At 46.6% G+C, this 20,809-nt stretch overlaps 1 long non-coding RNA gene across 1 annotated transcript in view; it reads right to left on the bottom strand.

Moving 5' to 3' along the window:
* The window catches only part of LOC127006817 (uncharacterized), a 61,546-nt gene extending 41,401 nt beyond the window's left edge, over positions 1-20,145 (bottom strand). Inside the window, exon 1 of the long non-coding RNA XR_007759773.1 lies at positions 19,341-20,145. This is a non-coding gene — a long non-coding RNA (uncharacterized LOC127006817). The remainder of the gene's footprint in view (positions 1-19,340) is intronic.
* Between the last annotated feature and the right edge of the window lie 664 nt (positions 20,146-20,809).

Here is a 20,809-nt window from a genome sequence, read left to right as displayed (position 1 = left end):
ATGTAAAGAACGAGGAAAACATAAGAAATATAGAAAAAAAATGAGAGAGAGAGAGAGAGAGAGAGAGAGAGAGAGAGAGAGAGAGAGAGAGAGAGAGAGAGAGAGAGTGTTTGTCTTCCCTATAGAACAGTTTGTCTATTGGCGCGGCAGAAGGGGAAGAAAGAAAAGCAAGGAAATAAAACAAGGCTTGGACACTGCCGGACGAGAGAGAGAGAGAGAGAGAGAGAGAGAGAGAGAGAGAGAGAGAGAGAGAGAGAGAGAGAGAGAGAGAGAGAGAGAGAGAGAGAGAGAGGTAACAGTAGTAGTAATAGTAGTAGTAGTAGTTGTAGTAGTAGTAGTAGTAGTAGTAAGTAGTAGTAGTAGTAGTAGTAGTTGTGGTAGTAGTAGATGAAGGGAAAGAATATAAACCTTATCCACACACACACACACACACACACACACACACACACACACACACACACACACACACACACACATTTCACAACAGAGGGGAGAGGGAGGTGAGAGGACAACTGAAGGGTAGCAAGGGAGGGGAATGTCCTTGATGTAAGAAGGGTAGAGTTAGGAAGGGAAGAGGAGTGATAGAAGGGGAGTGAAGGAAGGGGGGGTGAAGGAATGGTAGTGAGGGAAGGGAAGTTAGGGAAGGAAAGGGGAGTTCAGGGAAGGGAGGTGAGGGAAGGGAAGTGAAGGGAGGGGGAGTGAAGAAAAGGAAGGAATAAGTGAGGAAGAGTAAGGGAAGGGGAGTGAAGGAAAGCAACAAACGTACCAAGACTGTTTCGCAAATGAGGAGGAGGAGGAGGAGGAGGAGGAGGAGGAGGAGGCGGCGAAAAAGAAGAATACAGGTGACAACAACAAAAAACGAATACGAGGAACGTGAAAAGAATAAGATGAGGTCAGCAGGCCACCTCGACACAACAAGACAAGATGCTGCCGCTGATTATTCACCGAGGCAAGAAGCCGAGCAGGAGGTGGCGGGCAGGACGAGTGTGACAATGCCGGGGTTGGTAAGACGCCGGGTGACAGCACACAACTCTTTTTTCCTTTATTCCACGGCTTTTAGAGCCATAGGTCTGACAATACCAACCTTATAGTCTTCGTGAAAGTCTCTGGCGGCGTACTTTGTCTGAGGCTTTACGAATGATTTTAGTAATGCACTCGATTTTTTTTATTTACTTTAATATTACTATAATTATTATTTGTATTTAAGGTGCTGTCTGTAGCGCCGGCAGGCTCTCTTGAGGGACCTCTTGGACGGCCCCAGCCAGTAAGTGGCACATGCGAATGTTATTTATAGTGGCTGCCGTGATATATGACGGCAGGCCCACGCTGTCCCCCGGTGCTCCACCTGAACGAAGTCAATGAAGTAAGGGTTGATTGAAGGTCAGTCTTCCTCAAACTATATTTAGCATTAGTTAGACCTCATCTTGACTATGCGGTTCAGTTCTGGTCACCCTACTATAGAATGGATATCAAAATGTTAGATAGAGGTGCAGGACGATGATAGGATTCAGGGGCTGAGGGGGTGCCGCCGGGGAGGAATACATCAAATGAGTTAAACCTTGCACTTTCTAGAAGAAATGAAGGGGGATGGAGTGGAGGTCGAGGCTTATAACATATGAGTGGGCTTAATAAGGAGCATATTCATAATTTTGTTGTTAAGAGAACCGTAAGGACAATGGGGTAGGGTTTTAAATCTGATAAATTCAGATCAACAGGGGCATTCAGGCAAAAACATAGGCAGAATTGGGTGGGTGATAGGGTGAAGGGCTTAAGAATATGCCTTAGCAATACTCACAGGCAATTCAAACAATAAAAATAGACCAATGAAATCTGAGATAAATTGGGGGAGGGTTAGAGGGAGACGGGAATAAAATGGCCTCTAGGGCTTACAGGTTTTTTACCAGCCTCTCAGTAGACTCAGTATGTCTGGGCAGCATGTGGGTAAATCTTCCGCCACTCGGCGATGGTTTGAAAAATCAGCGTGTTTTGGTGGGACTCAAACCTAGGTCCACGGGCTCACTACGCCGGCACGCTGACCGCTCGGCCACCGCCTCCCCATTTTCATGAAGTACATTTTTTTTTCCAGCAAGGGAGGCAAGGCAGCTCAAGGGCAAAAAAACAAAAACAGCAAGAAAAAAAGCCCGCTAGACGCTGCTCCGACAGAAGAAAAAAGAACGAGTGGCCAGAAAAGAGGTCCATTTCGGGTGAAGAAAAGATGTAAGAACACACGGCAATGGCTTAAGCTGGATATATTCTGGCTCAGGAAGGAGCCAAGACAAGAACAGACTGAGGAGGTGTGAAGTTGAGGAAAACACTCAAAACTTCAAATAGAGGTTATATGTGTTTATGGACGGGAAGGAGAAACTGCCATACGTATGTACACCGTCTGGCCTCTTGCATAAGCCCGTATTTCAAAACATATACGTGCCTCGGTTCCCTTGTTTGAAAAGACTCTCGTGGAAGATGCTGGGATTTTCATGGACTGTTTTGCGATCTTGGTAATAAAGTTTTACCGGCTTCTGCATCATGAGCGGGAAAAAACACCCATGACAACCCGGTTAATCTTCTCTGTGGCCTTGGAAAATAGTCGCAATGGGAGACCTATATATACGCTTAAGAATACTGACCACAGTCTCCTTACGTATCTGTGTGTAAGGTCAGGTCAGGTCAGGTCATTTGTACAGAGCGACAAGCCACCACCACCACGATGAAAGCAGAGAACAGAGAAAGTGCAAAAACGTGGTGAAAATCTGCTGATGGCGAGGACCTGAGTTGACGTGCGGGTCGTTGAATGGGGCAAAATAAATCTCGTCAGATATGAGACAAAGGGCCCGAGGAGAGGAGACGTCAGGAGGGCGGCTGCGGGCGGGACAAGAATAGAGAAGGGTAGAAGAAGGGCAGACAAGACATGGCAGGTGGCAGACAGCAGCGAGCAAGACAAGGGAAAGGGAGAGAAAAAAAGAAGACAAGGAGGAAAAAATGAGCTGGAACAAAGGATCGGGAGAGCTTATGACAACACAAAACGGAGCATCGACACGGAGGAAAAGAGGAAAAAAAGAGGAAAGAGCAACATACTCGAAATGCCGAGAAAAAGAGGATGAAGAGAACATGATAAGGAGAGCACGAGGCGGAGGAGAAGAGGGCGGAGGAGGAGGAGGAGAAAACGGAGGAGGAAGTGGAAGAGAATTTGGATAAGTAAGAAAATGGTAAAGAGGAGAGGAAAGAAGAGGAAAAAAAGAGGGAGAGATGAAGGAATTGAAGGAGAATTTAGAGTAGAAAATCAAACAAGTGAAAGAGGAAGAGGAGGAAGAAAAAAAAGAGAAAGGATGAAAATGAAAAGCAAAAAAGCAAAAAAACAAACAAAAGAGAACACACACACACACACACACACACACACACACACACACACACACACACACACACACATCCTTTGTTATGTCTAAATGTTCTATTTCGCTCATCTCTGTGTGACCTCCGCGACCTGACCTTTTGTTTTGACCTCCGAGGCGATGCAACTGACCCCAAGAGAGAGAGAGAGAGAGAGAGAGAGAGAGAGAGAGAGAGAGAGAGAGAGAGAGAGAGAGAGAGAGAGAGAGAGAGAGACTATTATACATCTTTCATCTCTTTCTTCTCCTCCTCTCCTCTTGTTCTTCTCCTCCTCCTCCTCCTCCTCTTACTCCTGTTTTTTATTTTTTTCGTTTTCTCTTCTTTCCGTTCTCTCTCCTCTTCATTTACCTCCTTCCCTTCACCTCTCATTTATTTTTCCTTCCATTACTTCCTCTTCTTCCTCCTCCTCCTTCTCCTTCTTCCCCTTTTCGTTTTCCCATTTCCTTCGCTTCGTCCTTAACAAACATTCAGCCTTGACTCCTCTTCTTCCTCCTCCTCCTCCTCTTAAGGCTAATATAGGTCTGTCTGTCTGCCTGTCTGTGTGTCTATTAGAGCGGGTTTGGTTTGCTATTTTCTTTATTCTTTGGTCTATATATCTGTTTTAACTTCATACAAATTCAATTATCTCTGTCTGTCTGTGTGTCTGCCTGTCTTTCTGTCTTCTCATCTGTATGTCTGTCCGTCTATCTAGCTGTCTGTCTATCTGTCTATCTGCCTGTCCGTCCGCCTGTCTGTCTGTCTCGTTTCTCTTCCTTCCTCACTTTCCCTCCTGACACGTAAAAATTTCCTTGTTGCAATAATTCATGAGTGAGCGAGCGAGCGAGCAGAAAAGAGAGAGAGAGAGAGAGAGAGAGAGAGAGAGAGAGAGAGAGAGAGAGAGAGAGAGAGAGAGAGAGAGAGAGAGAGAGAGAATATTTGTAGTCGTGAATATGAGAGGATGTTTGTTGGTTTAACTCTCTCTCTCTCTCTCTCTCTCTCTCTCTCTCTCTCTCTCAAAACACACATTTACTTATTTATAACATCGTGTACGTGTGTGTGTGTGTTCATCTGGGTCAGAGGTGGCGACGGCAGATCAGATTTATTTTCTTAACTCGGCGTCTTTATTAACACTAGGAAGGTTACATAGATTGGCGGTCGCCCTCGCCTCCGCGCCCTGAATCTTCCCTTTAATAAATCATCTAAAACCGCGGTGTTCGGCTTAATTAAAGAGATAATGGCGGAGCAGCGGCGCTATTAGGTTTTGTTTAAATGCCGCGGCGTCTTCGTTTCGTCTGCCTGGCCGCGGCGACGGGAGGGAGAGGTTAGGTTGTTGGTCTTCGCGGAAAATAAGAAAACTATCAAAGATTTAGAGAAAGGGAAATCGCCAGTGATTGGTTATGTTTTAATTCTTGTGGAAATTATAAGAGCACGATTTAAGATTTCAGAAAAGCCAGACCGTAAGTAATAGGTCAGACTGTAGGAAGTAGAAAATATAAGAACATCATTTAAGATTTAAGGAAGTGAGACAGTGAGCGATAGGTCATGTTTTAATGCTTGAGGAAATTATGAGAATACGATTTAAGATTTCAGAAAAGCGAGACCGAAAGTAATTGATCAGATTTTAGGAAGTAGAAAATATAAGAACATCATTTAAGATTTAGGGAAGTGAGACAGTGAGCGATAGGTCATGTTTTAATGCTTGAGGAAATTATGAGAATACGATTTAAGATTTCAGAAAAGCGAGACCGAAAGTAATAGGTCAGATTTTAGGTAGTAGAAAATAAAAGAACATCATTTAAGATTCAGGGAAGTGAGACAGTGAGTGATAGGTTAGGCTCTAGGTCTTCGTGGAAAGTAAGACCATGATGAAAGGTTTTGGGAAAGATTTGGGAAAGATTGAGTTTCGGGTCTTCCTTGAAAATCTGACTGAGAAGAAAGATTTAGTCAGTGTGAACCCGCGAGTAAATACACCACGATGAAATTTTTGGGAAGGATTGAGTTTTGGGTCTTCCTGAGAAATTAGACCACGATTAAAGATTTAGGGAAAGTGAGACAGCGAGGGATAGGTTAGATTTTGACTCTCCGTGGAAAATAAGACCACGATGAAAGGCTTACGGAAAGTGAGACTGAGTGGAAGATTGAATTTTGGATATTCTTAAAAATGAGACAGAGAGAGAGAGAGAGAGAGAGAGAGAGAGAGAGAGAGAGAGAGAGAGAGAGAGAGAGAGAGAGAGAGAGAGAGAGAGAGAGAGAGAGAGAGAGAGAGAGAGAGAGAGAGAGAGAGAGAGAGAGAGAGAGAGAGAGAGAGAGAATATACGTAGCACGTGATACTCCCTTCAAAGTTTCCTCACTCTCTCAATAGTAACTCGATCGCCACCAACACACACACACACACACACACACACACACACACACACACACACACACACACACACACACACACACACACACACATACCACACACGGTACAAACTATGATCAAACTATAATCGACCAAATAAAAAAAAGTATAAGAGAACAAATACGGGTAAATGGCGCATCGGGGTGAAGGGATCAAAGAGGAGGAGGAGGAGGAGGAGGAGGAGGAGGAGGAAGATCATCAGCGAAGTTGGTTCACACTCTTGTTTAGTTGTACGTGTTAATGGCTTCCTAATCACCCACCCAGCGAGAGAGAGAGAGAGAGAGAGAGAGAGAGAGAGAGAGAGAGAGAGAGAGAGAGAGAGAGAGAGAGAGAGAGAGAGAGAGAGAGAGAGAGAGAGAGAGAAATAATAGTTGTTGGTCATGTTAGGGTGAAAAAGAAAACGGAAAACGAGGAAAAATGGAAATGAAAGAGGAAAGAGAGAAACCCACAAGAGAGAGAGAGAGAGAGAGAGAGAGAGAGAGAGAGAGAGAGAGAGAGAGAGAGAGAGAGAGAGAGAGAGAGAGATAATAAAGGCAGTATTTCTGTAGTGTCAATAAAGATGAAGCGTGCAGTGGGTGGAGAGAAGAGGAGGAGGAGGAGGAGGAGGAGGAGGAGGAGGAGGAGGATAGAGCAGTGATATTAAAGCAGCCAAAAAGAAATCTAAACGGCTCATTCTGCTCCTCCTCTTCCTCCTTCTCCTCCTCCTCCTCCTTCTTTTAATTAATCTTACCACATCTTCGTCTTCACATTATTATTACTATCATTATTATTACTATTATTATTATTATTGTTACTACTACTACTACTACTACTACTACTACTGTTGCTGCTGCTGTTTTCTCTCCAACATAAATATTACCTAACAATATATTTTATAACTCATTCTTGTCCTTCAATTCATCATTTTCTTTCCTTTCTTTTCTCTTCTTCAACGTTTATTATTCTTATCGTTAAGCATCTTCGCTCTACGCCACTTCGATATACGTGGTTAACGAAGGTCTTTGCGTAGCTATCGAAGTGTACGTTACGATACCGCCAAGTCTTCGTTACGTGTTTATTTTTCCTTTTATTTTTCTCTCTCTCTCTCTCTCTCTCTCGGTCACGAAGCACAGGAAGAAAGGCGAGACAGACGTCGGAGGGAAGGAGTTCGAGACGGTCAGGGCAGCAGAATCTTAGCGTCGTCAGGGAGCAGCGCGTGATAGAGCATCCGATCCTCCCATTAGAATCCAACCCTCTTCCTGGTGTGTGTGTGTGGGGGGGGGGGGAAGAGGGGGAGAAGGGGTAGAAGTGGATGGGGAGTGTGTGTGTGTGTGTGTGTGTGTGTGTGTGTGATAGCAGTGGTAGATGTAGTTGTAGTTATTGTCGTTGTTGTTGTTGTTTTAGTAGAGGAAGGAGGAGGAGGAGGAATAGGAGGAGGAGGAGGAGGAGGAGGAGGAGGAAGTGGAAAAACAGTACAAGTCCAACCCTGTTACGATCTCTCTTCAATTCTCCCTCCTCCTTCTCCTCCGATGACCGTAGTTAAGGAGGAACAAGTGGAGGAGGAGGAGGAGGAGGAGGAGGAGGGGGAAGGGGAGAATATATGAGGATGGGGAAGAAAAAGGTTTGGAGGGAAAGAAGATGGGAGGAAAGGGAGGGAAAGAAGGAATGGAAGAGAGAGACGAAGGAGAGGGAAACAGAGTAGAGAGATAAACAGGTTGAAAATCCGAGAAAAGGAGAAAGGAAGAGGAAGGGAAGGAGAGGATAAATGAGGAAGAAGGGGATTGAGAAGAGGAAAAAGATGAGAAAAGAGGAGAGGAAAAGAGAGGAGGAAAATACGAAAAGACAGAGGGGAAGGAAAAGGAAGGAGAGAGGGAAGAGAGAAAAAAAGGAATTGATGAAAGAAGGAAGAAGGAATAAAGAGAAGAAAATGAAGGGAAGATATTATTGAAGGAGAGAGGAAAGAGGAAAGGAAAAAAGGGACTGAGGGAGAGAGGGGAGGGATATACGAAAAGACAGAGATGGGAAGGAAAGAAGGAAACGGAGAAAGAAACTGAGGGAGATAAGAGAGGAAGGAAGAGAGAGGGGAAATAAAGGGAAGGAAAAATAAATAAAATAAAGAAGAACAGAGGGAAGGAAAGAGGGAACGGAGAAGAGAAGGAGAGAAGAGACGAAGAGAGGAAAAGGGAGAAAAGAGGAACGGAGGGAAAATAAGTAAAAGAGAGGAAAACAGAAGAGGAAGGAGAAATAAAAAAAAGAACAGAGGGAAGGAAAGAGGAAACGGAGAAGAAACGGAGAGAACGGACGAAGAGAGGTACGGAGGAAAATAAGGGAGAGGAAAGAGGAAAAATAGGGTAGGAGAGAAAAATGACGGGAAAGAAAGGGAACGCAGAAAGGAATTGAAGGAAGGAAAACGAGGAAGAAGAAGGGAAGGAGAGAGGAAAAGGGATGAGGCTGTTCCCATTTTAAGGCAAGGGGCGGCAGCATCTCTCCGCGTGGTCACTCTCTTAATGGAAGCCCAATGAGTACCTTCCTTCCCTGATCAGACCCCCCCCCCTCTCTCTCTCTCTCTCTCTCTCTCTTCCTTCCCTTGATCATCCACTCGCTTTCCTCATTCCTCCCTTCCCTACCATCTTTCTCCTTCTCTTATCTCTTTCTTCTTTTTCCCTTCCTTCCTTCCTTCCCTACCCTCTCTCTCTCTCTCCTTCTCTTACCTCTTTCCTCTCTTCTTTTTCCCTTCCTTCCTTCCTTCCTTCCATCCCTACTCTTGCTTCCCTCCTTCCTCCCTTCCCTACCCTCTCTTTCTCTTACCTCTTTCCTCTCTTATTCTTCCCTTCCTTCATTCCTCCCTTCCATTCTTGACTCTCGCTTCCCTCCTTCCTCTCTCACTTCCCTTCTTCCTTTTTTCCCTCCCTTCCCTCTTTTGTCTCCCAGCCTTCCCCTCCTCCCCTCACTTTCTTCCCTCTCTTCCTTTTTATATTCCTTCTCTCTCCGTCACTTCCCTCATGTCTCACTTCCATTCCCTCTCCTCTGTCTTATTTTTCTTCTACTCCTTAACTTCCTCCTCCTTTACAAGTCTCCCTCCTTCTCCTCCTCCTTACCCTTCTTATCTCCATGACCTCCTCCTCTATAGAACCGCCCCCCTCTCCTCCTCCTTAAATAAAAAGATGACCTTCCTCCTCCTGCTACTTCTCCTCCTTCACCTTCTTAAAAAACAAAAACTTAACCCTTTTCCTCCTCCTCCTCCTCCTCTTCTCGTCAGCGAGCGAGCGGCGCCTGACAGAGCTCTTCCCTCCCGCAGGTGCCGTACACAGTTGCCTGAAGGAACGCACGTTAGGCTTTTGTTTATGTTACGGCGTCTATACTTTTGCCCAAACGTTTATGAATCGTATTGCAACTGTGCTATACTGGAATGGGTGACTTGGGTCCGTGCTAGGGGAGAGAGAGAGAGAGAGAGAGAGAGAGAGAGAGAGAGAGAGAGAGAGAGAGAGAGAGAGAGAGAGAGAGAGAGAGAGAGAGAGAGAGAGAGAGAGAGAGAGAGAGAGAGAGAGAGAGAGAGATTCAACGCTTATCGGGAAAAAAAGTGAAACAAACGGCGGTCTTAATTTTGGGTGATAAGGATCTGTGTGTGTGTGTGTGTGTGTGTGTGTGTGTGTGTGTGTGTGTGTGTGTGTGTGTGTGTGTGTGTGTGTGTGTGTGTACGTAAATGTGTTGAAATTCTCCATAACCTGAATTTTTTTGATCTGTGTGTGTATGTGTGTGTGTGAGTGTGTGTATGTGTGTGTGTGTGTGTGTGTGTGTGTGTGTGTGTGTGTGTTGAAATTCCCCCATTACCCAAATTTGCCTGCTGTGTGTGTGTGTGTGTGTGTGTGTGTGTGTGTGTGTGTGTGTGTGTGTGTGTAAATGTGTGTTGAAATTCTCATAACCTAAATTTTCCCATTGTTTTTTCTGTGTATGTATGTATGTATGTATGTATGTATGTATGTATGTGAGTGTGTGCGGGTGTGGGTGTGTGCGTGCGTGTGTGCGTGCGAGAGCGTGGGATAGATTTGCGAGGCGTGGGAATTGGGCACCATTATTCAGGCAATAAATAATACATGACAGGGCGGGAATGACTCGCTAATTGGTGGTTTGCATTGCTGATGGGATTTCATCTATCGAACAGAACCCCTCCCAGCGCCGGACATGGAAGGGGTGGGAGGGGAGAGGGAAAGAGAGGGGAGGTAGAAGGGGAAAGAGGAAGAGGGAGAGGAAGAGAGGGGAGGGGAAAACAGATTGGAGGTGGGAGGGGAGAGGAAAGAGAGGGAAAGAGGAAGGAAACTGAAAGAGGGAAGGGGTAGAGATGAAAAGAGAGGGGTAGGGGAGAAGGGAAGGGGCGAGGAGTGGGTAGGGGGAATATTTGTGGGACAGGGAAAGAGAAGGGGAAGGGGAGAGGGAAAGAGAGAGGAGGGAGAGGGAAAGAGAGGAATGGGGAGACGGGAAAAGAGGGGGAGAGGGGAGAGAGAAAGAGGAGAGGAGGGAAAACAGAGAGAAAAAAATGCAAAAATATAAAAGGAAACACAAATGAAAAGGAAGAGAGAGAGAGAGAGAGAGAGAGAGAGAGAGAGAGAGAGAGAGAGAGAGAGAGAGAGAGAGAGAGAGAGAGAGAGAGAGAGTAAGACATAAGGGGAGAAAAGGAAAGAAAAAAAAAGGTGAGGGAGGGAAAGACGTAGAGAAAACCCAGATCTCGGCCAAGCTAATGAGAACAGGTGAGCGAGCAGGCAGGTGTGAAGGTCAATGGTGTGGGTGGCGGCAGGACCTATTAGCTATAAGGTGACAGGGGAGACATAAGTATTATTATTATTATTATTATTATTATTAGTAGTAGTAGTAGTAGAGGGGTTGTGATAGTAGTCGTAGTAGTAGTAGTAGTAGTAGTAGTAGTAGTAGTAGTAGTCGTAGCAGTAGTAGTAATATTTATAATCTGAATATAACACAAGTAAAACCTAAAATATTCCGTGCGTGATATGAAAAGCGAAGGATCTTGACGGAGACAGGCACGAGGAAAGCCGGAAGAGGAAGAGGAAGGAAAAGAATGTTTGATGAAAGCCTGATAATGAAGAGAGAGAGAGAGAGAGAGAGAGAGAGAGAGAGAGAGAGAGAGAGAGAGAGAAAGGGCGCATTCAGTGGTGAGCATTTAAACGTCAGAGGAATGCAGGCGGCGGATATTAAGGAATTTAAAGAATCTCATTCATTCAGACACGGAACTTGAGAGTTGCCAGTTAGCCGCCAGCGAAGACGACACTTGACACTTCCCATCGTATACATTACTTACACCTTACTATATATACCTAACGTTGTAACCTCCTCCTTTGTTCACTCTGACTTGCCTACTGTCTCTTCTAAGCTAGTGGGGGGCGAGGGTCAACGGGGAGTGCCTATAACATGCTTTCTTGGTTAGACTTTAAGCTTGGTAATCTAAGACACTTCCGCCTATCACGTTAGCTATTTCCAAAGGCCAATAGGGAGGTTATTCTGGTTCTCATGAGTTTTTCTTTAGGTTCAGGGTACAGAGGAAGGGTCAAACTACAGCCGGGGTCATATACGTGTCCATGGAAATGCCCAGAAATCCTATGAGAGCCTTGCCAAATCAACTATTTCCAAAGGCCAAAAAGGAGGTCAACCGGGTTCTCCTGAGTGTTTTCTTAGGTTCAGGGTACAGAAGAAAGGTCAAACTACAGCTATGGTCATACAAGTATCCATGAAAGTACCCAGGAATCCTAAGAGAGTCTTGATAAGTGTGTGTGCTTGGGCGCCGAAATGTATAGTGACGTGTGGCAATTGATTAGCGCGGGGCTGTTGTGTGTGTTCTTGTCGCCTCTCCGGCCCTCCTCGCCTCCCCTCCGCTCCGCTCTGCCCTGCGCCGCCTGTCAACATACCCATCAGCGTATGTATGTGTGTTCTCTCGACTCCCCCGCCCCAAGACCTGCCCACATCACGTCCTTCCCTTGCCCCGTTCCTCACACTTCGTTCTTCCCTCCCTTCCTCCTTCTTCCACACCTCATGGACTTTACAGGTTATCATACTGTCCCATTTGCTTTTAATCTCTCTAGTAGTAGAAAGCTGCACACTGCCTCCTCGCTCTCCCTACATCCCTTCTGCCATCCTCTCTTCTCTCCTTCCCACTCCCTTTTTCTTTCACAGTCTATGCTCTTAAGATATCATAATGCTCAACTCGTTCTAGTCTCTTTTTAATAAGGAAAACATGCGTGATTCTTAGGAAAGGCGCGTTAACCAGACACTTAACCTCCCGCGATCCCTTCCTTCCTTTTCTTCAACCTGCTCTTCTCTTCACAAGATAAAATAACGTCCTACATGCTCTTTCTTCTCTTTAGTGATAGAAGAACAAAAAGATGAAGAACAGGAAGAATAAAAAAAAAGGAGGAGAGCAACAAAAAGAATAAGAATAAAAGGAAGAAAACGACGAAGAAAAACACAAATAAAAATAAGGACAAGAATAGAAAAATAACAAGAAGAGGAAAACGAAACACGAAGGAAAATATAAACAAGATAAAAACAAGAACGACAAGAAGAGGAAGAGCAAAAACAAAAGGAGAAAAAACAAGACGCGGAAGAGGAAGAAAAAGAAGAAAGAGAACATTGAGAGAACAGGAAAACAACAAGAAGAGGAAGGAGAAACAAGAAAGAAAATGCGAATAAGAACAAGTGGAACAAGAAGAGGAACAAAAACGGGAAGAAGGAGAAAAAAGAAGATGAAGAAGAAAAAGAAAAAGAGGAAGAAAAGAAAAAGATGAAGCAAAAGAAGACACAAGAAAATGGGGAGGATGAGGATGAGGAAGACGACGCAGAGGAGGATGGCTCGGGCACGGCGGGATAATAATGCCTGGAGCCATTCACACTTTGTCAAGACTCTTATAACGCTGCAACTTTCCCCGTATGTCCCTTGTTTGTGTGTCTTGGCCGGCAAAACGGAACGGACGGCGCGCACAACAGGACCAGGAGGAGGAGGAAGAGGAAGAGGAGGAGGAGGAGGAAAAGCAGGCGCCGCATTCTCAAACATTTCTCATACACCCAATTTGACAAGGCTTTCGTAGAGGTTGTGAGCATTTTCAGGGGTAGTTTTAAGCCCCTGGTGGTGGTCTGACCCTTCCTCTGTTCCGTGAACGTGAGAAAACACTGATTAGAAACCGATTAACCTCCTTTTCGGCACTTGGATATAGTTGATGTGAGGGCCGAAAGTGTCCAGGGAATAGGGGCCCAGGAGGAGGAGGAGGAAGAGGAAGACCAGGAGGAGGAGGAGGAGGAGGAGGAGGAGGCAACAGCATGTGGTACGTACACGCATTTCCAGGGAGAACAAATGTGTCAATTATTTCCAGTTTACGCTCCGTCGCCGCCACCAGAAATGAACAGCGAAGAGGAGGAGGAGGAGGAGGAGGAAGGGGAGAAGGTGGAAGGAGGAGACAGAGGAAGAGGAGGAGGAAGGAAGATTATGAAATGTTTCCTTCTTCTCTTGCTTCTCTTTCTGAGGGTAAAATTGCAGGTATACTTTTCTCTCTCTCTCTCTCTCTCTCTCTCTCTCTCTCTCTCTCTCTCTCTCTCTCTCTCTCTCTCTTACACTTACTGCCGTGTGTACTCAGCCACCATTTGTTCTCCTCCTCCTCCTCCTCCTCCTCCTCCTCTTCCTCCTCCTCCATGAAGAACAAGACTCCTCCTCCTCACTCCTCTTCCTGCCTCACATTATCTTCCTCATGCACTCCTCCTGTCTCATACATAATGCTCTTCCTCCTCCTCCTCCTCCCCCTACTCTTCCTCCTCCTCCTCTTCCTTTTAAACTATTGTATACCTGCATTACACCTGAATGGGCAATTACTTTTTACCTCTCTCTCTCTCTCTTTTTCTCTCCTAATTTCTTCCTTTATTCTTACCTCCTTTCTTTTCTCCCTCTTTCTTCCTTCTTTTCTCATTTTCCTCCTCCTTTCTTTCCTTCTACCTTTCCTCCCATATTTTCTCTTTCTTATATCTATCATTCTTTCTTCTTTTTCTCCCTCTCTTTTCCTCCTTCCCTTCCTCCTACCTTCACATACTCCCCCCCCCCCCTCTCTCTCTCTCTCTCTCAGACAAGTTCATCTATAATAATGCTCATCTATCACGGCTCAATCATCATCATCGTCATCAATCAAGTTAAAGTGATTTGCTGTTGTTACTCTTCATGTTTTCCTTCCTCTCAACGGGACGACGCGGAGGAGACATAAATCCACACACACACGCAATAAATCACACACACACACACACACACACACACACACACACACACACACACACACACACACACACACACATGCATAGATAAGTTGGGTTTCGTTCTTTGTCTTTGTTTCCTTGTACTGTGTATGTGTGTCTGTCAGTCAGTCAGTCAGTCTCTCTCTCTCTCTCTCTCTCTCTCTCTCTCACCATAAAGTTCTACCACCTCTTCTTCCATGTCTTTGTCTTTTCCTTCGTCCACCTCCAACCCTTCCTCCTCCTCCTCGTCTTCTTCCTCCTCCTCCTCCTCCTCTTCCTCCTCCGTTCTATTGATGGATTCAGAAAAGTTTAGCAATCGCCTCGTTTCTCCCTTTAATTTCCCGTGATCGTTCTTTGTAAGTCGCTTTTTTTCCCTTCTCTTTTCTATAATCATCTACTTAGCAGTGGAGCCTTTTTAGCGGGTGTCTCGGCGGTGTTAAAAAGTCTCTCTCCCTCCCTCACCCACGGACGTCCAGATATTACATTCTCAAAAGACAAGGGTAGATTTTAAACAGTTTTTTCGCCTACGTTGAAATCTTTAAACTCTCTCTCTCTCTCTCTCTCTTTTCAATACAGACTGCAACAAACTTTTACTTTCTCTTCGAACCTTTTACTGTCTCTCTTTCTCTCTCTTCTCTCAGCCGATGCTTTCAGTAAATACTTTTCCTCCAGTATTTTTCTTCCCTCCCTCCGCGTACTTTCTTTCCTCCTTTCCTCCGCGCCCTCCAGAAAATTCCTCTCTCTCTCTCTCTCTCTCTCCTTGTCTTTTCTCCTCTTACACATTCTCCTCCTCACTTCCTTACCCTCCAAAGTTTTTCATTGTCCTCTCTCTCTCTCTCTCTCTCTTATTCCATTTCGCCTTCTTCGTTTTCAGTTTCTCTCTCCCCTTTCCACTTCCCTTCTTTTATCTCTCTTTCTCTCCTCCTATTTCTTTTCTTCGCTTAAACAATTACTATTTCATCTGTTCCTCTTTTTATCAGTTTTAATCCTTTCCTCCTGACCTTCTTTTTCTTCTTCTTTTTCTTTTTTTACTTTTTTTTCATCTTCCTTCTTCTTCTTCTTCTTCTCCATCCTCCTCCTTCTCCTTAACCTCCAAGCCTCCTCCTCTTCGCCCTACAAACTTTCCATCCCACACGAAACTTAAAGAGAAAGACCCTCCTCCTCCTCCCTTCCTCCCTCCCTGCCTCTTACCTGCCTCCCACCTGTCCCGCTCCCTCCCTTCACCTGTTCGAGAGCTTATTGTTCCCAGGTAAGCCTTTGTGTGTGATCCGATACTCTGTGAGCCCAAGTTTTAACCCAAATCTTGAGTCTTCGGGTAATCTAACATCCCCTTTAGACTGCCTACGTTAGAAGAGGGAAGGGAAGGGGTGACTGGGGTTAAATGGGGAGGTGGGGAAGAGGAGGGGAAGTGAGGAGAGAGGTGGGGAAGGGTAGGGGAGAGGAGGGGAATGTAAGAGAGGAAGGGAAGGGGGGTAAGAGAAGGGGGTTAGGGTGATTGGGGTTTAGGGGAAGGAGGGGATGAGTGAGGGGAAGGATTGGAAGGGGAGGGGAGAAGGAGGGGGGAAGAGGGGAGGATTGGGGGTTGATAGGGAAGGTGAGAAAGGGGTGGGGAAGGGGTGAGGAGGGGACGTGTGTTGGTGGGGGGGAGAGGTAAGGGAATGTGGGTAAATGGGGAGGTAAGAGAAGGGGTTAAGATGACTGGGGTTAAAGGGAGGAGGTGAGGAAGGAATGGGGAAGCGGGAGGGGGAGAGGAGGATGAGGAGGAGACGTGTGTTGGGGGGGAAGGGGGAACTTTAGATTTCTTGTGCTTGAAGAGGGGGTAGAAGGAAAAGGGTTAAAGGGGAGGGGTGGGGACGGGGGGAGAAGAGAGAGTGAGGGGCGAGGAGGGGACGTGTGTGGAGGGGAAGGGGGAACGTTATATTTCTTGTGCTTGAAGAGGGGGTAGAAGGAAAGGGGTTAAAGGGGAGGGGTGGGGACGGGGGGAGAGGAGAGAGAGAGGGGCGAGGAGGAGACGTGTGTGAAGGGGAAGGGGGAACGTTATATTTCTTGTGCTTGAAGAGGGGGTAGAAGGAAAGGGGTTAAAGGGGAGGGGTGGGGAGAGGAGAGAGAGAGGGGCGAGGAGGGGACGTGTGTGTGGGGAGATGTCAGAGGATGAGGGTACACGGGGAGCAGTCTGCGGGTTTTCCCCTCACACTTGACTTTCTCCCCATTTATAATATTTCTCGCTCCTTTCCTTCCTCCCTCTTCCCCATTCTTCCCTATTTTTCTTTTATTTTCCCATTTATCTTATGTTCTTATGATTTATACGATCTTTATCCTTCCTTTCTTCCTTCCTATTTATCCTTTTCCCTTTAGTTTCTCATTTATCTTCAAGTTCTTATGATGTACACGATCTTTTTCTTCCTTCCTTCCTCTATATTTCTCCCTATTTTTCCTTTAGTTCCCCATTCGTCTTTGTTATCATGATTTATGCTCTCTTTCTCATTCCTCCCTTCGTCCCTTTTTCCTCTACCTTCATACAGTCTCTCTCTCTCCTAATATATCTACCTTTCCTTCCTTCCTTCCTCCTTGCCTCCGTCCGTCCCTTCCTTCCTTCCTTCCTGTCCTCATTTCCCTCCCTCCTTCCTTCCTTCCTTCCTCCTTGCCTCCGTCCGTCTATCCGTTCTTTCCTCCCTTTCTCGCTCCCATCCTTCCTTCCTGTCCTCATTTCCCTCCCTCCTTCCTTCCTCTCTTCCTCTGTCGCTGGGCCTAAATTCCAGTCTTCCATCATTGCACAATTCATCATAATTTTACCCTAACCTCTCTCTCTCTCTCTCTCTCTCTCTCTCTCTCTCTCTCAGCTGTGTGTGTGTGTGTGTGTGTGTGTGTGTGTGTGTGTGTGTGTCTCTCTCTCAGATCACTGACTGTGTGTGTGTGTGTGTGTGTGTGTGTGTGTGTGTGTGTGTGTGTGTGCAATACGTGCTTATCTCCACGCTGTTCACCCCTCCTCCTCCTCCTCCTCCTCCTCCTCCTCGTGCTGTTCTCCCTTCCTCTTCCTTCTTCCTCCTTCCTAATGACACTCCCTTCGCCCTTCCTCGCTCAGCCACAGACAACATTCCACTGACTTACGACATGATTATTTCACCGCAGACGTGGCTGAGCTAGGAGATAAGTCTGTGTGTGTGTGTGTGTGTGTGTGTGTGTGTGTGTGTGTGTGTGTGTGTGTGTGTGTGTGTTTTGTCTGTCTGACTGTATCTGGTCCTCTATCTATATTTTTTTTCTCTCGTTTTATTTCTTATTTGTTTTCTCTCTATAACCCCTCCTTCTCTCTCTCTCTCTCTCTCTCTCTCTCTCTCTCTCTCTCTCTCTCTCTCTCTCATCATCGTCCTCCGTAAATATGTCTGTCTGTTTTTTTTAATTATATTTTTCTCTCCTGTTTTATCTTTATTTCAGCTTTCAAAACGAATCTTCCTTCCTCCCCCCTCCAACCCCTTCCTCTCTCTCTCTCTCTCTCTCTCTCTCTCTCTCTCATCGCCCTCGGTAAATATGATGAAAGCCGGACGTGCCTCTGTTAGCGGTTCTGAAAAATGTCTTTCTTTTGAGCATCACTAAGTTGGCTCTATGCTAAAAATACGAGAGAGAGAGAGAGAGAGAGAGAGAGAGAGAGAGAGAGAGAGAGAGAGTTGAATAAGTTAAGTACATCCTCTCTTAGTTAGCTTTACCAGTAAAAATAGGAGAGAGAGAGAGAGAGAGAGAGAGAGAGAGAGAGAGAGAGAGAGAGAGAGAGACAGTTCAAGCACAAAAAGTAAACATTAATAAAAAAAAAAGCCCGCTACTCGCTGCTCCTAAAAAGAATCCAAAGAGGTGGCCGAAAGATAGGTCAGTTTCGGGAGGAGAGGTGTCCTGATACCCTGATGATCAGTGAAAGTGAATCTCTCTCTCTCTCTCTCTCTGTCTTTCATGTGTGTAACTGAATTTGCTTCTCCTCTTCATCATCTTCACACACACACACACACACACACACACACACACACACACACACACACACACACACACGCCTCTTCCTCTTGACTCTCATTCCTTCAATAATTTATCTCGTTGACTTTCTAAGCGTCTTCCCTTTCCTTTTGCTCTCTTCTTCATATCTCTTAATCTTTACGCTCTCTCTCCGATTTAATCCTTTTAGATCTTCCTCTCCCAATCTTTTTATCTTACATCTTCGCTTCCCTCCTCCTCCTCCTCCTCTTTCCTTATTAACCTTCTGTTCGCTTCATCCGTCTTCCTATCCTCTCATTCTTTCTTCTACAGCATCCGTTCCCTTGCATCTCTACCTCCTCCTCTTCCCACCCCCCTCCTCCTCCTCCTCCTCCTCTCGATCACACAGTGGCTCCAAGGCTCGTAAAGCAGTAGGGTCAATTAGGAGTCATCAGCCCACAGCCTTGATGACGCCTGGCTGGTGGTGATGGCGCTAATGACCTCAGCCTGTGTGTGGTGCTGAATGTGGCAGGAGGAAGAGGAGGAGGAGAAGGAGGAGGAGAGTAGCAGTGGCGTTGGAGTGGTGATAGAAGACACAAAGATACACAAGGATATCCGGGGACTACACGAGGTTGATGTTTAAGAAAAAAAAAGTCGCGGAACAAGAGGTTTGATGGGTTTGATTAACAAACCCATTTATGAGTGAAACAAGTTGACACCATCAAGCAACGAGGGCCAGGCCAGGTGGTGGGCAGGGAGGGCATGGCGGTCACGAGGCGCCTAACCTGCTTGGAGGCGGAGCCGCGTACGTGCGTGTGTTTCCTCAAGGGCTGGTGTGTGGCTGTGGGTGTCACCACCTTCTGCCCTCTGGCAGTAGCTTGCCCATGCCATGCCCGATACTACCAATGTATCACGCCCCGGGGGCAAAGAAACAACAAATATTCACCACGGAGCACACAGATGTGTCTCATCAGACTCCGGGGCGACACGCACGCGAGATGGTTGCCATGTGTCGCCGCTCGCCGCTGTTTTAACCTTCGCCACACAGCCCTCCGCCGGTGGCCCGTAGGGCTGCATCATATGTTTATATGAATAAATTAACAGCATCCACCGTAGGCACAGCCCATAAGACCGTGGCATGTGGTGGACGTCCTCGCCTTGTACACTGACAGGCATAGACAGTGTCTCCGTGTGCCCCACGGCGTATGTCGCCACCCGCCCACCCCACACACTGCCCGGCGCCCTGCAGCCTCCACACACTCTCTCGCCACTGTTTAAAGAGTTAAACACTCACTCTCCAAAGCTTATCTCTGCATGATACACCAGATACAGTGATGTAAAGACAAGACACGCCCAAACTCACACTTAGATGTGCCTCGCGCCGCGGCCAACCCCGGGGCTGCCACACTGTCCAGCACACACGTCCACGTCCACACATTGCTCTCTGCCCTCAGGCGCGGCCTCCGCACACTCTCTCGCCACTGTTTCACGTGTATGACACTCGCCTAAAGCCCTCCAAAGCTTATCTCTGCGTGAAACACCAGAAACACTGACGCAAAGACAAGATAAGGCAAACTCACCCTCCGATATCTGCCTCGCGCCGGGGCTCATAGTACGTACACACACGGGCTGCCACACTGTCCAGCGGCACACACCCCACACACCGCCCTCTGTCCTCGGGCAGCAGCCCTTTCATACACTCTCTTGCAACTGTTACGTGTATAACATTCACCTGAAGCTCACCAAAGCTTAATTAAGCATGAAAGCCCCAGACACTGCGGTGTAGCGGGAGCAAGATTAAGCTAAGCTCACCCTCCGACATTCTGACAACTCTCGCCAGGGCGGGAGTAAGAAGGGAGGGACTCGCTGCCTCCCAATGCCCTGGACGCGGCTGCCTTAACGTTTGAGGAAACTGTCTGCTCGAGAAAATGCAAAACAGCGGCCAGAAACAGATTGCAAGGAAAGACTCCGCTTGTGTTATTGTAATGCTGCATAAAAAGTTAGTCGGTGCGATAAAATAGCTTGGTTTAAGCATACATGAGTTCGCGGCATTGCACACGAACACATGGAAATTTTATGAATGAAAGTGACTCCCTACACAACACCCAAAATTATGCAGTCTTATTGACTTCCGGAGAGCATTCATGCGGATATCTCTCTCTCTCCCTCCCCGAGCCCAGCCCTGGGTTGCTACAACACACAGGGAGGATTATTCCTATGCCCCTGTCGCCTCGCCCGGTAAAAACCCGTCTGTGCTGGAGTGGGCTGGCAGGACGGACAGCGCGGCGATACTTGACTCTTTTCCTCTTTGTTTTAACCGTTTCTTCATTCATTTCACTAGGCTATGATTGATAACGTTTATAGAAAGCTCTCTCATCCCTGTGAGGCGAGAGGAGAAGCCTGCTGTCACAGTAAGTGGGATGGGCAGCCTTGAGGCGTGTAGGAGAGCGAAAGAGACAGGCAGTGAGCAGCAGTAGAACCCTGGCGGGACACAGTCTGGCGACACTATATAAATGTTTTTACTTTGTTTAAATGTTTCCTCGTTTCTTTCGCGTGTCGTAAGTGATTGATAATGTGGACAGGCAGACCCCGTGCTCTCCCTTCCCTCAGTGAGGCGAGACGCGAGGCGTGACGACGGGCGGGAAGGAGAGAGTGGTGAGATCAGGCCAGGGCAGGGAGCAGAGCCAGGGGATGATTCTCCGGTTTCAAGGGTTTCCACGTTCGTCTTGCAACAGACTGCAGTTAGCGTTGGAAAGTAACTGACGACAAGCGAGCAGGTTGTAACTAAGTCTTGTTCCATTGCCAGATTTCTATCTTGACTAACTACTTGAC

The sequence above is a fragment of the Eriocheir sinensis genome, chromosome 33 (assembly GCF_024679095.1).
Source record: "Eriocheir sinensis breed Jianghai 21 chromosome 33, ASM2467909v1, whole genome shotgun sequence".
NCBI classification, from domain to species: domain Eukaryota; kingdom Metazoa; phylum Arthropoda; class Malacostraca; order Decapoda; family Varunidae; genus Eriocheir; species Eriocheir sinensis.
The sequence above is the reverse complement of the archived record's forward strand: the minus strand, read 5'-3'. Positions and strand labels throughout refer to the sequence as shown.